The sequence below is a fragment of the Marmota flaviventris genome, chromosome 6, assembly GCF_047511675.1.
Source record: "Marmota flaviventris isolate mMarFla1 chromosome 6, mMarFla1.hap1, whole genome shotgun sequence".
NCBI lineage: Eukaryota > Metazoa > Chordata > Mammalia > Rodentia > Sciuridae > Marmota > Marmota flaviventris.
Window position 1 is genome coordinate 120455227 of NC_092503.1, and position 6096 is coordinate 120461322.

Sequence of the window (6096 nt, forward strand, 5' to 3'; positions counted from 1 at the left end):
CGGCTAAAGGCTATCTTGTTAGGAATTTCCAGCAATAGTGGGGTGCTCCGGAACCTGGAGGAAGGATTTCCATCGCACAAGGATCGGCTACGGGGACTCAAAACAAGAGAGATTTGTCGCACGGAGGGTAACACTGCTTATTCAGCAAATCGCCCCGCGGCTAGAGTCTGCAGCGCGCACTGTGAAACGAGGAGATAGCAGCGCAGGGATACAGCGCTGCAGTTTCTGCCAGCCGTGCAAGCACCGTACTCAGTGCTGAATTCTGGGTTCGAGACGGGGGAAGGAAGCGGTCCATTTCGGTTCTCCACACCGGTCAGACCACAGAGGAGGCCAGCGAACACCATCTTGGAGAGCTGACGTCACCATCCCTGTTTTCGACTGACCGCAGCTCATTCAGCCATAAAACAGGTAATTTCAGGCTGCCATTCGCCTGCGGCTTGCAGAGAGATTACTCAGGCTCAGTGCCTGAGTGCTTCTTGGAGCCTGCTCTTATCAGAGCATACACCGAGCACGGAGCGGCCGAGTTCCAGCTCCCGGAACTGCTCTGGCCCAGGGCTAAGTAGCCTGCGGAAACTGCTTCTCGGTCCGGGTCATGCTGAGGGCCAGTCAGGAATCACCCGTTGCTTTGGTTACCCGGCAAAGGGAACGAAATGCTGCCATTCGCATAGGATACCAACATGGCAGAGATCTGATGTCATCAGAAAGCGGCAGAGGAGAGAACTTCATCAATACCAGCGGCGACAGAAACAGTTGGTCTCCTGGTAGGGAGGGTGAGGCACAGACACCCGAGTCTCTCTCGATTTGTCGTCGAGCCAGAGGGGAGGAGACGGGCCTCCGCCCGTGCCCGGAGCAGGCCCAGTGGCTCGCCAGCGTGGTGGTCGCGTGACCCCAACTGGAGAGGGGGCGGAGTGGAGCCGCCACCTGCGCCCGCAAGGTGGGCAGACCCGCGACCCAGTGGTACACGGGCGTGGTAGGAGGGGCAGGGCAGAGCCGCCGCCCGTGCCTGCAAGGTAAGCAGACCTGAGACAGATAGGCCGGTCAGGCCCAGCGGCCTGCCAGCGTGGTACACACGTCACCTCAACTGGAGTAGGGGCAGAGCAGAGCCTTCGCCCGCGCCCGGATCAGGCCCCGCCGGTGTGGTGGTCACGTGACCCCAATTGGAGTGGGGGCGGAGCAGAACTGCCACCCGCCCCCGCAGGGTGAGCAGACCTGCAACCAACCTGCAGATCAGGCCCAGCGGTCCGCAGGCGTGGTAGGAGGGGCAGGGCAGAGCCGCCGCCCGCGTCTGCAAGGTAGGAAGACCTGCGACAGACCGGCGGATCAGGACCAGGAGCCTGCCGGCGTGGTACACATGTCACCCCAATTGGAGTAGGGGCAGAGCAGAGTCGCTGCCCGCGCCAAGAACAGGCCCAGCGACCTGCTAGCATGGTAGTCACAACACCCCAATTGGAGTAGGGGCAGAGCAGAGCCGCCACCCGTGCCCGAAAGGTGGGCAGACCTGCGACCGACCAGCGGGACAGGCCCAGGGGCCTGCCGGTGCGACAGACATGTCACCCCATTTGGAGTAGGGGCAGAGCAGAGCCGCCGCCCGTGCCCGCAAGGTAGGCAGACCTGCAACCGACCGGTGGAACAGACCCAGCGGCCAGCCGGGGTGGTAGGCACGTCACCCCAATTGGAGTAGGAACAGAACAGAGCCTTCGCCCGCGCCCGGAAAAGGCCCAGCGGTCCGCGGGTGTGGTAGACAAGTCACACCAATTGGAGGGGGGGCAGAGCAGAGCCGCCGCCCACGCCTGCAGGGTAGGCAGACCTGCAACCGACCGGCAGATCAGGCCCGGTGGCCTGCCGGCGTGGTACACTCGTCACCCCAATTGGAGTAGGGGCAGAACAGAGCCGCCGCCCGCGCCCGGAACAGGCCCAGTGACCTGCCGGCGTGGTAGTCACGACACTCCAATTGGAGTAAGGAGAGAGCAGAGCCGCCGCCTGCGCCTGCAAGGTAGGCAGACCGCCGCCCGACCCTGCAAGGGAGACTTTTCAACTATACAAGAGCAATATAAATATATAGGGGAAAAAAACATTTCAAAAACACAACAGTATCACCAAGCAGAAAGAAACGCAAGCAGTATGAAAAGACAAGGAAAGAAAGGACCACAAGCAATGCAGTTCAACTCAATTTTAGAAGAGGTAACAGCTGCAGCAGATGGAATGTCAGATAAAGAATTCAGGATATACATGCTTCAGATGATCTGGAGTATCAAGGAAGACATTAGACAGCAAAATCAGACAATGAAAGATCACTTCGACAATGAATTACACAAACAAATCCAGGAAGAAAAGGATCAACTATACAGGGAGATAGAGGTTATAATAAACAAACAAACAGAAATCCTAGAAATGCAGGAAGCAATAAACCAACTTAAAAACTCAATGGAGAATACTACCAGCAGAGTAGAACACTTAGAAGACAGAACATCAGACAATGAAGACAAAGTACTTCAACTGGAAAAGAACATAGACAGCTCAGCAAGACTGTTAAGAAACCATGAGCAGAACATCCAAGAAATATGGGATAACATTAAGAGACCAAACTTAAGAGTCATTGGGATACAGGAAGGTACAGAACTCCAAACCAAAGGAATGAGCAGTCTATTCAATGAAATAATACGAGAAAACTTCCCAGACTTGAAGAATGAGACAGAATCCCAAATCCTAGAAGCCTACAGGATGCCGAATGTGCAAAATCATAAGAGATCCACACCTAGACACATTATAATGAAGATGCCCAACATACAGAATAAGGAGAGAATTTTAAAAGCTACAAGAGAAAGGAAGCAGATTACATTTAGGGGTAAGCCAATCAGGATAACAGCTGATCTTTCAACACAGACTCTGAAAGCTAGAAGATCCTGGAATAACATATTTCAAACACTGAAAGAAAATGGGTTCCAACCAAGAATTGTGTATCCAGCGAAATTAAGCTTCAGGATGGAAGATGAAATTAAAACCTTCCACGATAAACAAAAGTTTAAAGAATTTGCAGCTAGAAAACCATCTCTTCAAAACATCCTCGCCAAAACATTACAGGAAGAGGAAATGGAAAATAACAATGAAAACCAACAGTGGGAGGTAGGACAGTAAAGGGGGCGAAAATAATCAAAGAGGAAAACAAACCATGTTTAGTAACAGAAAAAAACAAATATGGCTGGAAGAACAACCCATATCTCAATAATAACCCTAAATGTTAATGGCTTAAACTCACCAATTAAGAGACACAGGCTAGTAGAATGGATCACAAAACAAGACCCAACAATATGCTGCATACAGGAGAGGCATTTGATAGGAAAAGACATACATAGGCTGAAGGTGAAAGGTTGGGAAAAATCATATCACTCATATGGACTTCGGAAACAAGCAGGAGTGTCCATACTCATATCAAATAAAATAGATTTCAAGCCAAAGTTAATCAAAAGGGATAAAGAGGGACACTACATACTGCTCAAGGGAACCATACACCAACAAGACATAACAATCATAAATATATATGCCCCAAACAATGGTGCAGCTATGTTCATCAAACAAACTCTTCTCAAGTTCAAGAGTCTAATAGACCACCATACAATAATCATGGGAGACTTCAACACACCTCTCTCGCCACTGGACAGATCTTCCAAACAAAAGTTGAATAAGGAAACTATAGAACTCAATAACACAATTAATAACCTAGACTTAATTGACATATATAGAATATACCACTCAACATCAAGCAGTTACACTTTTTTCTCAGCAGCACATGGATCCTTCTCAAAAATAGATCATATATTATGCCACAGGGCAACTCTTAGACAATATAAAGGAGTAGAGATAATACCATGCATCTTATCTGATCATAATGGAATGAAACTGAAAATCAACGATAAAAGAAGGAAGGAAAAAGCATACATCACTTGGAGAATGAACAATAGGTTACTGAATGATCAATGGGTTATAGAAGACATCAAGGAGGAAATTAAAAAATTCTTAGAGATAAATGAAAACACAGACACAACATATCGGAATCTATGGGACACATTGAAAGCAGTTCTAAGAGGAAAATTCATTGCTTGGAGTTCATTCCTTAAAAAAAGAAAAAAACCAACAAATAAATGATCTCATACTTCATCTCAAAATCCTTGAAAAAGAAGAGCAAAACAACAGCAAAAGAAGTAGAAGGCAAGAAATAATTAAAATCAGAGCTGAAATTAATGAAATCGAAACAAAAGAAACAATTGAAAAAACTTGACAAAACTAAAAGTTGGTTCTTTGAAAAAATAAACAAAATCGACAGACCCTTAGCAATGCTAGCAAAGAGAAGAAGAGAGAGAACTCAAATTACTAGCATATGGGATGAAAAAGGCAATATCACAACAGACACTTCAGAAATACAGAAGATAATCAAAAATTATTTTGAATCCTTATACTCCAATAAATTAGAAGATAGTGAAGGCATAGATAAATTTCTTAAGTCATATGATCTGCCCAGATTGAGTCAGGAGGATATAGACAACCTAAACAGACCAATATCAATTGAGGAAATAGAAGAAACCATCAAAAGACTACCAACTAAGAAAAGCCCAGGACCGGATGGGTATACAGCAGAGTTTTACAAAACCTTTAAAGAGGAACTAATACCAATACTTTTCAAGCTACTTCAGGAAATAGAAAAAGAGGGAGAACTTCCAAATTCATTCTAAGAGGCCAACATCACCCTGATACCTAAACCAGACAAAGACACTTCAAAGAAAGAAACTACAGACCAATATCTCTAATGAATCTAGATGCAAAAATCCTCAATAAAATTCTGGCAAATCGGATACAAAAACATATCAAAAAAATTGTGCACCATGATCAAGTAGGATTCATCCCTGGGATGCAAGGCTGCTTCAATATACGGAAATCAATATATGTTATTCACCACATCAATAGACTTAAAAATAAGAACCATATGATCATCTCGATAGATGCGGAAAAAGCATTCGACAAAGTACAGCATCCCTTTATGTTCAAAACTCTAGAAAAACTAGGGATAACAGGAACATACCTCAATATTGTAAAAACAATTTATGCTAAGCCTCAGGCTAGCATCATTCTGAATGGAGAAAAATTGAAGGCATTCCCTCTAAAATCTGGAACAAGACAGGGATGCCCTCTCTCTCCACTTCTGTTCAACATAGTTCTCGAAACACTGGCCAGAGCAATTAGACAGACGAAAGAAATTAAAGGAATAAAAATAGGAAAAGAAGAACTTAAATTATCAGTATTTGCAGGTGACATGATTCTATACCTAGCAGACCCAAAAGGGTCTACAAAGAAACTATTAGAGCTAATAAATGCATTCAGCAAAGTGGCAGGACATAAAATCAACACGCATAAATCAAAGGCTTTCCTGTTTATCAGCGACAAATCCTCTGAAATGAAATGAGGACAACCACTCCATTCACAATATCTTCAAAAAAAATAAAATACTTGGGAATCAACCTAACAAAAGAGGTGAAAGACTTATACAATGAAAACTACAGAACCCTAAAGAGCGAAATAGAAGAAGATCTTAGAAGATGGAAAAATATACCCTGTTCATGGATAGGCAGAACTAACATCATCAAAATGGCGATATTACCAAAAGTTCTCTATAGGTTTAATGCAATGCCAATCAAAATCCCAACGGCATTTCTTGTAGAAATAGAGAAAGCAATCATGAAATTCATATGGAAAAATAAAAGACCCAGAATAGCAAAAACAATGCTAAGCAGGAAGTGTGAATCAGGCGGTATAGCGATACCAGACTTCAAACTATACTACAGAGCAATAGTAACAAAAACAGCATGGTACTGGTACCAAAACAGGCGGGTGGACCAATGGTACAGAATAGAGGACACAGAAACCAATCCACAAAACTACAACTATCTTATATTTGATAAAGGGGCTAAAAGCATGCAATGGAGGAAGGATAGCATCTTCAACAAATGGTGCTGGGAAAACTGGAAATCCATATGCAACAAAATGAAACTGAATCCCTTTCTCTCACCATGCACAAAAGTTAATTCAAAATGGATCAAGGAGCTT